The sequence below is a fragment of the Ictalurus punctatus genome, chromosome 20 (genome assembly GCF_001660625.3).
Source record: "Ictalurus punctatus breed USDA103 chromosome 20, Coco_2.0, whole genome shotgun sequence".
NCBI classification, from domain to species: Eukaryota; Metazoa; Chordata; class Actinopteri; order Siluriformes; family Ictaluridae; genus Ictalurus; species Ictalurus punctatus.
The window spans coordinates 2,008,397-2,018,933 of NC_030435.2; positions in this window are offsets into that span (position 1 = coordinate 2,008,397).

Below are 10,537 nucleotides of genomic sequence, written 5' to 3' on the forward strand. Positions count from 1 at the left end.
CCAGAAACCGCTTCGACGACCCACTCGGCCGTTCGTCAGCGGGAGTTTTTTTTCGAGACGATTATCGGAGTAGCAAATCGTACTCTAATAGGACGAAAGCACTCGAGTCTTCTCAGAGGTTCATTCGGTTTTAAGAGCAAAATACCGTCAGTGTGCGTGAGAGGGAGATGTTTCTCCAGCTCTCCGTCTCGCTGTTTGACGACCGTCGTGCTGAGATTCCTGCAGCATTACCCTGGCGAAATCCACACCCACGCAAACCGGACGCACGTCATTCTCTCCACTCCTCTTCTGACCTTTAACAAAACCACGTCTCAGCCTTCTTAGACCGCCGGGTCTCACAGCGGGGTCTGAGAGGTGTTCGTTTTTTTAAAAAACATTTCGTTACGATAGTGGAGATCACAACCTGGCCTTATGGAAGCTGTTATGTGTTGTATGAGTTATTAGCGAGTTGTTTTCATGATCAGGCGGTTTGACTCATTTGAATCGAATCGAATCGAAAATGAACTAAAAGCTCCATGGCCCTAATAAACAGCCAAACATTATTATTATTATTATTATTATTATTATTATTATTATTATACATAGTTAAATAATGAGCCATGTAAAAATAAGAATGATTTGTACCTAGGGGGACACCAGGATATTTTATTTATTTATTTTTTTGAGATACTGTTGGTATCGTCACATCACACTAATATATTATTATTATTATTATTATTATTATTATTATTATTATTAAGAAGAATTAGCTGCCTGGATATATATTTTTTGAAATTTTTATTTTTTTTTTTTGTCTGGAGATGTGAAATTAAAGTATGGTTTTTGTCCATAATAATAAAAATTAAGAATGATTTTCTGTCCTGAGTTTGAGTAACGTTGGTAATTGTGGTAATATTTGTAACCGTTCAGTAAAATTTGAATGAACGAATTGAATTAAACTCCTGATGTGGGAAAACTTACGGTCACAGCTTTACCTCCGACTGTCACAAAGCGCTGACACTGGAGACTCCTTCCGTCGATGTTCCATAAACATCTTCACCGTATACACGTAAAAGAAAGAAAGAAAGAAAGAAAGAAAGGTTTGTAGTTATACTGTTCACCATGCAAGTCCCTGTGAATGAGCTGTAACTATAGAAACGTATTAAAACTACTGTCAGAGCTGCTGTTAGAGAAAATGAATCAACACCTTCTGACCAACCAGAACTGAAACTTCAACAGCACCATGGTGTAATATATACCCATCCATCCATCCACCTTCGACCGCTTACTCCTTTTCAGGGTCGCGGGGGAACCTAGAGCCTATCCCAGGAGGCATCGGGCACAAGGCGGGGTACACCCTGGACAGGGTGCCAGTGGTGTAATACATATTAAATAATAATCAATAAGACTACTGGAGGGATTTATTTCCCTGGTCCATGACAGTCGGAAAGGGTGCAAAGACAGAAATGTAATGATCATGAGTCTTTATTAATCACGTATACATTACAGCACAGTGAAATTGTTCTTCATATACCCCAGCATGTGAGGAAGTTGGGGTCAGAGCGCAGGGTCAGCCATGATACAGCGCCCCCTGGAGCAGAGAGGGTTCAGGGCCTTGTTCAAGGGCCCAACAGTAGCAGCTTGGCAGTGCTGGGGCTTGAACCCCTGACCTTCTGATCAGTAACCCCGAGCCTTAACCTATCTATCTATATCTATATATATTATAATCAAACGATCTATAGCTTTTTTTCAGAGGAAGTGAGAGAAAACTGAGAGAAGTGCTGTACATCTGTGTGATTTGGATTTGTATAACCAGAGCTTATTATGGACACGCTGCAGTACTTTGTGCATTTACAGGAACACATTTTTCATGTGATATAGCCGCACCTGCGATAAATTAGCTTAAGTGCTGCACAAAATGGCGGCATAAACATCAGTAAACGGATGAACAGATTTCAAGAGATGATTTGTTTTGACCAAAATATTTGACGGTTTAAAGCAGAAAAAAAAAAAAGAGGTTACTACTGAAAGGCCACAGATTCGCATTTAAAATGGCTTTAAGAAGAATATTAACGGTGTTAGGAAATGAAAATAAACAAACAACAACAACAACAACAACACACACACAAACACACACACAAAACCCAATACGCAAATATAATTCAAGCAAATATAAACTATCCATCCATCCATTTAGTGGAAATATGTTCTTATGAACTTAATATAAGACCTGTAATCACCAAAACAAGCTCGGGTCCACCAGAGGGCGCTCTAACATTGCGTTTGAATTACTGTAAAAATATTTTTCTCCCGCTGTTAGAGCAGGTATGGCTCCCATCTATCCATCCATCCATCTTCTATACCTCTTATACAGGGTCTACAGGGTCGCGGGGAACCTGGAGCCTATCCCAGGGAGCATGGGGCACTAGGCGGGGTACACCCTGGACAGGGTGCCAATCCATGGCAGGGCACGATCACATACTGTACACATTGCAAGTATGGCTTATTGTGTTAAAAAAGATAAGAAAAAATACACAATTGGTAATATCGAGTCGAATTTTCGAGTAATAATGAAAATAACGTCCTAATTATTTTCGACACTTGGTCATGTCATGGTTTTCAGTGCATGCAGTAGATTTCGATTATAATTAATTCACATGAGCCACCAGTGTGCTTCCAGTCAGCATTACATCAGTTTTCTCTCCTGTTTTTTTATTTTATTTATTTTTTTGGTGTGGGGGGGTGGGTGGGGGGGGGGGGTGGGGGGGTTGGGTGTAAATACGTCTTTACGTCTGACACTCGATGTTCTAACACCCGATATTTGTCTTTTCTGCCCTCTTTAGGCGTTATTCAAGCTCTTTGGTACAAATACTCACAGCGAGATCACCTGTGTTACATTAACACCTTCTGGTGCACAGTAGGCACGACTGTGAAGCATACACCTCAGATGACTTCACACCTCAGGTGTTTACGCCGGCACATTACAGAGTCTCCTGAAGTCTCTCGTGGTTTTTAAGATCCTGCAAAAAACGGCGTCAAAGGAAAACGAACCACTGTTTATTACGAGTTTATTAACGTTTAGAATCGACGCGTGATCGTCACCGGCGTCCAAGCTTTCATCTTCTTTTCATTTTGTCTGCAGTTTTACTTTGTTTGACGCTGTTCCACGCTACCCACAATGCCATGCGACTACCTTCTGATAGTGCTGCAGTCGGATTTAGCCCTTGCTTCATCTCTGTCTAAAGAGAGCGCGATGCAGCGGGGCTTTAGTCCTTTAATCTACACGTCTTACATGTCAACCAGATCAGTGTTCAAAGCTTCAGCGTTTCACACCGATATCATGGTGCTCTCTTAGAGCCGAGTCTAACCTGCATTGCATTCTGGGACTCTGGCGTTTGCATCGACGTCTCCACTACTCCTAGGCTGGATTTCTCCGTGATATAATGTTCGCTGGAACATGTGTGGGGGAAAACAAAGCTAACAGAGGTCCCTGCTACCTTCTCATGGGCATTTACGAAAACACAGCACCAACCGACCAATTAGCACCTCGCAAACATTCCGACATAAACACATTACATGCGTCTCAGGATGGAGATTTCCTTTAAAATGTCCCTAAAAACAGAAATCCGCAGGCCTGCAGTGCGTAAATTGTGCTCTGTGTACGGTACGCATGAGTCATTCTGAATGATATTACGTCTAATCGTGACAGTCCAGATGGGAATCTAAACCTGGTTTAGCTCCAGACCTCCTGCGTCCCTGGAGGTTCCTGTAATGCAGGCGAGGAACCGGGCTCGTGTTTGAACATTCATCCCGAGTGCGAAGCGTCTGCGCCGCGATTAGTTTACTTGTAGCGGAGACTTTGATGAATTATGTTGCGTCGTGAGACCGGTGCCATTTATTCTTCTTAATGTCAAGCCCTCGGAAAGTGCACGCTGATGGAAGCGTGAGAGAGCTGTGCTTAATACAGTAAGGAGTCCACAGAGGTCTGATGGAGGAAGGAGGGTCGTGGGGTTTGGGGTTTGGAGCGGGGATCGTGTGATTTTAAAGCACCTACGCTCTTAAAGCATTCCGAAAGAGCATTATTGTGAAAACACCCATATTAGGCTTCAAAAAGCATGATGATCATGATGACAGGGTTGTTTTTTTTTTTTTTTGTTTTTTTTTAAAGGCTGATTTCACATTCGATATTTTTTTTCCTCGTCCGCCAGAAATTCAGCCGCGTTTAACAGTACCGAGTGACATCGGGCACTATTATGAGCACTATTACAGCTGTGACAAAGCACTGAAACTGGAGACTCCTTCCATAAAGGTTCGATTAAATTAGCATCACCTTACAGAAACCTTTTTTTAATTATTTTTTTTTTTATCACGACCAATCAGGGTGCAATTCTTTTTCTAACAAGCAAAAAAAATCAGCTTGCTAATTAGCCATTTTTAAGCATTAAAGAACGTCATATATATATATATATATATATATTTTCATCTGTTTATAGTTCCATTGTTAAGATGCTTTGGGAACACTTTCCCCGTGTCATAAATATTCATGTTACGACTTTTACAGAGCACTGACGATGGAAACGCCTTCCGTGATTAAAACACGCATCACAAGTTAAATAAAAAAAATCCCTGCGCAAGTCGAAACCTTATACGACGTTCTAGAAAATAATCAGCACGTTCTGACCAATCAGAATCGAGAATTCAGGAATTTAACAATGCTGTCGTGGTTACGTGAAATAAACGATGCGTAAATTTCAGTAGTATTTTACTACTACTACTACTACTACTACTAATAATAATAATAATAATAATAATAATAATAATAATCGTATCCATCACGCCAAACCCTCAGGCAGAAAACTCCTCCTACTTTCACAGGTACGGTTATATAACAGGAACCAGACAGAGATCCTGTATATGACCAGGGTACAGATAGTTCTGGAATTTGCTCAGCAAAAATAAAGCACCCAAAAAGTTTGCGGAAGCACCACTGTGTGCCATTTCGGGACTTTTTTTTCCCCCTTCTATTCTTCCTTCTATCCTCTCGGTGTATAAAAGTTCTCCGTTATGTCGAATCAAATACCTTGGGGAGTTTTCTTTTTTTTTTCTTCCCTTCCCTTTTTGAAGTTGTGCACACTGCAGTTCGACGCACACACTGTACCGTAACAGAACCTAGCATTAATATTCAACGTTATTGAAATGTCTGACTTCTAAAACTCAAACAACACGCTGGAGTTTTTAAAAAAAAAAATTTTAAATGTATTTTTTCCTTAATAAAAATTCCCCGGTTAATCCTAATTAGCATCCGTGCCTGACCTCGTTTTATCGCTATAATAGGACGGCGAAATTAATAACGATTAGCGGCTGAATTAAAGAACCAAGGTGCTCTGCCTGGGCATGTAACCGTCTTATCGAGGAGCTCTTTCATCGCTCATCAGTCCACTCACGATGGCGCCAGTTCGGCCTACGATAGTCGAAGGACGATTGATGTGAAGAAAAAAAAAAAACAACAAGGAGGTGGTTTGAAGCTATTGGATCCCATTTAGGTACAATTTTCCACACCTTGCTACTAAACGGGTTTGCTTTCGAGCCGTCGCTGCTCTCTTCCTCTCTGGCGAATCGGAGACGATACAATCTAAATGCTAATCAATTCCAGCAACGAGGCTGCTTTAGCGACGCCGGATTCCGTACCGCCCTCCCTCTGGTCCACAGGGACGGAGAAGACGAGGGGTTTTGTTAGCACGCTGACATTTAGTGGGTCCCATACGAATCAAAGCCTAACCGCTGCTTATTAGATTACGGCTTGATGGGCTCGCAGACTCGGGGTTAAAAAAAAACAAAACACCCAAAGAGTTCCACTTTGTCTAAAGCAGTTACAAGCGTACACAAAGCGACGTGTTATAGCGTACATAACTCAGGATTTCTCTTCATTTGCCAGTGCTTAGAATTCTGCTTGGCACGCATTATACAGCACTCAGACGAGAGACGTACAGCACACAAGATGGTTCAAAGCTTAAGGGGTTCTCAATTCTGATTGGTCGGAAGAAAGAAGGTTTCTAGAACAGCAACTCTGGCAAAAACACTGACGGGTTTATTATTAATTCTTATACGTTATTGTTGCTATAGTAACAAATTCGACTTGAATTCTATTTACTTGTGTGGTTCATGTTACGTGCCAGAACATTAAACGTAACCGTAAATGGATAAAAAGGTCGACACGTCATCCAGACGATGCGACAGAAAGAGGCAAGGGTGCAAAATCGGGTGTGCTCTCTGGGTAGGCGGGGCATACTTTCTGTCCTAGCCAATCATGGGGCTCGGTGAGCCCGTGTATGCGGAAGAGGGCCGACCGTCTTGGTAGCTGTCAACGATGGGAGAGCTGAACTGGCTGGTGGGTGGGACTCTTAAAGTGACCAATTTTAGGGAGAAAATGCCGGGATTAGTTCGACGTTTCGTTTTTTAAAAAATAAATAAATATTTTATTCGCAAGTTGTTGTGGCATAAGATGAATAAAACGCTGTGAATTTAAATCCAAGGGTGTTTCTCTGCCAGACTATGACCCTCAGCTATCCAGGAATGTCTTTAAAGCTGCTTTGAGATAATATGTACTGTAAAAAAAAAAAAAATGCTCTAACTTATTGAAACTTTTCTGTTTGCCAGATGGAAGGATCTGGAACAGTCAGAATCCTCAGTGTCTACCGGATCTGAAGATCTGATCAGTAGGAGGTCGCAGCTGAAGACCTTCTGAAAAACCTTGATGGAAATTTGATGGCGAGAGAAGATGATGAAGTTTTAATGACATCATCTCAATACATAAAAAAAAAAAATAGACAGATATATCGATAGATGATGAAGTTTTAATGATGAAGTTTTAAAGATGAAGTTTTAATGACGTTTAATGATGGCGGGTTTTTTTTTCTTTTTTTTTTTTCTCGTTCTTCAGTCATGGCTCCGAAGAACCAACTGTACCATGAGATGGAGGTTTTTTTTCTGTTTTTTTCTTCTTTTTTTTTTTTCTCTCAGGTTCTGCAGAAAGTGTAAAAGCTGCTGGTCTGAATTCACAATAGAGCACCCTGCACAAGGGCCACATCGAGACCTCAGTGAATCCACGCTGGATGCGTCTACGGCGCGTTTCCGTACGCGCTCCTACCGTGAGAAAGATTTCCATTTTCACAACTTTCACGTGTCAGGTTTGGTTTGTGAAATCGTGATCCGAAAGCGCCGAGGAACACTACGAGATCCGGAGATAAACAATGCGGTCTTGTTAATTATTAATAATCCTGTAAATATTAATTATTAAAAACATAATAGGAGCCCTAGAGGGACACTTATGCGTGTATCGTTTAGCTAAAGGCTGACGTGAAGCTGTGCGGGCTCAGGGATAAAGAGGAACCCCTTCGTACTCCGTTTTAGAAGATCGGTGCTGAGTCATGATGGGACAGGAGCATTTAAAAATAAACACCGTTAGAGCTTTTAGCGCCAAGACTTGAGCTTAGCGTCGCACTAAAGCACTTCGCTGGCTCATTTAAAACTCGAACCGCATACGATGAATTACATAGGTGGTACAGTTTTGCATTATTTTTTGCGTTGTATCCGTGCTCCTAAGCATTAATTAAACCCCGAACAGCGTCTCTCGGGTGCGGTAGTCCACTTCAGATGTACAGCGAAGACAAATTGAATGCCACCTCGCGCTAGAATTTTCCCCAAATGAAATGGTGAAACCGCAGTGCGCTGTAATTAAGAAGACGATTGCCCCTTTAATGATCTCCAGTTTCCTCGACCTGCTCGCTGTTCTTTAATTTTTCATCAGGGTCCCTTCATCCCTCACCTCATTTCAGAGTTTCTATCAACTACCAGACAAAGGCTTTCTCCTTTCACCCTCTCCATAGCAGTGGCATGACCCTTGAGACTCGCACCAGGCGTCTGCAATCTAGTAACGATTACCTGCTCGGAGAGAAGCCTCTTTTTTTCTTTTTTTTTTTAAGGGCTCTCAGAAATGCCGACAGAGAAGCAAGGAGCGAGTAAGACCCCTGTCACGGACACTATCGACCTCGGTGAGACTTCATGCAGGTGTCAAGAGGATATGTCAATAACGAGACTGTCTTTGCTCACCAGGAAGATAGCATTATGCTAACTTTTTTTTTTTTTTTAAACGCGTTTTATTTTTGGTTTCCAAAAGATCTGTATTGAATTTGTTTACTTTTTCTTGCCAAAGGAACCAAACATGGACCTGTGGGTGGAGCTAGAAAGACTAAAGATCACTGATTGGTCAAAAATAATAGTCATAGATTCATTCTGATAAGAAGGCAAGATAAGATAAACCTTTCTGATCCCGAAGGAATACACAAGACAATACAAACAACAATGATTTAATAAAACACTAAACAGCTAGAACGACCTTTCTACGTGACAGCTCGACAATGTTTCTTCCTCTTTTCCTTTTTCCGACCGCTTTCGGAGACGTCGCAATTTATTTACTTATTTAGCCACAGTAATGTTTTCTTGTCACGGATATTTAGCACAATTTTGAACTTCTTACCCATGATTCAGGTAAAATCCACCATTTTCAACTTGGGTCAAATCCAAAATGGCCGCCCGTTCATTGTATTCGCTCACTACATGGGGTAGAACCCTGTCCTAGTGCACTAAATGGACAATAGAACGGGATTTGAGCAGATTTTCCGCAGATTTTCCGCAGATTCGGGCCGAGACGCGTCACGTGACGTCGAGTAGAGCTAAAAAAGCTCTCGTTTACCAACAAACATCACTGCGAAAAGCGCGTGCGAATCAATTTCCTGCCGGTGACAATAGCACACGCGATTTAACAGCAAAGAAATGATTATTTGTAAATTCCGTGTAGTATTTTGCAAACTGTGCCTAAAGCCACCAACCGACAACCTCCAAAGAAACTCCTCCTACATTCACATTAGGACCTCACAATTCTTCATGAAATAGGTGTCAGAGTTCTTGGGGTTTTTTTTTTGTTTGTTTTTTTGTTTTTTTTTTTGCTTTAGAATTGAGATCACGATTCTTTGACCAATTTTGTTGGAACAATATGTACACTTATTACGTTTATTACATGAGCTGCGTTTTTCTAGCAGATGTGCGTGGATGCATTTTAGGACATACTGTAATAGTCCAAAACAGCGATAATAACCGCTAAGTACTGTACAACTTTAATCATAATAGTGTAGCAAGAGCTCAGCGTGTCCTCCTAAAGTTAAAAGAAAACCAGCGATATTAAAGTCCGCATAAATAATCAGTCGTTGTCGAGTCGAGCCTTTTCTGCCGAGAGTGACTCATAGCTGCTCCTAGGTGAAAACAGCTAATGAAAAATGCGCAATGTCACGCATTTGAGAGAATACAGCCACGAGTCACTCACTCATCTAATTCAACTGTTTAGCCATTGTTGGTGTAATTCAATATTCAGTACATAAATGTTTGTTTAGGAAGAATTTGTTGTTTTCTTACATTGTTTCTTGACTTTTTCTTCTGTTGAGGTTGAGGTGCCCAACTGTGGAGGGTAAAAGCATGTGAGATGTTCTTCCTCTGAGAAAACCACATCTTTTCGATCTGCTGTGTCACAGGAAAGCGCTATCCACCCTCTTCCGCATACATGAGCTGAGAGACTAGTGTCGTTGTGATTGACAGGAGGGAAGATGTTTCACCATCACGCCCACCCAGACAACACGTTCCCCCGAATGTTCCCCGAAAGGCCGTGTCATCGTCAGGGTGCGAACCGGTGATCTCCAAACGCTTTCCTGTTGCGCCACTCGGGAGCCATTATTCGGTAGAAAATGGACAGGATGTGGATGTGAGTCAGCTGATTAAGCTGGATGAGTGCTGAGCTACAGCCGGGGTCTGTGCACCAATATCCACAAAACATCTCAAAGCTGGCACGCTCTCGTACAATCACGTTCTACGCCCCAGCTTAAAATCAAGAGGAATTTAATTCCAGATCCCGCTCTGTTGCTTTTTATTTTATTTTATGTTATTATTTTATTTATTTAGTTTTTTTTCCACGTTCCAATGAATAAATTTGTATGTTTGGCGCCGTTCGGTGCTTTTGATCTCCCTCTCTTTGCTCTCATCTACATCTGTGAGAGAAACTTTTCTTTGAAAGTGTCTGCTTACGCCCGTGCCTCGAGAGAACGAGTGAATAATTGAAACTTTAAAAAAAAAAAAAAAAAAAAAAAAAAGCATGTGAAATTATGGCCTTTAAAACACAAGCAGGAAGAAACCGGGAATGGAGGAAGCAAATTACCGCTCTGTTTCGGGGGGAAAGAGTGACGTTTGACAAAGATGTAACAGGTGGCACTATTTGTACGGCGACCGCAGGGTAATTTCGACACGATCATAAGTGTTTGTGCTCGAGCTCGCTGGATATGAGGGAGGAAGAAGAAGCAGCAGTGGTAAATCACTGGAAGCAAACAGAGAACGCCAGAGAATAGCGCTTGGAGAAAAAGAGAGGAAGGAGAAAGAAAGTGGAAATCTTTACAACCGGCTCTGCTCACCGCTAGCCATCAATCACGGGAGGTGATGAGTACGAGCGATCGCAATC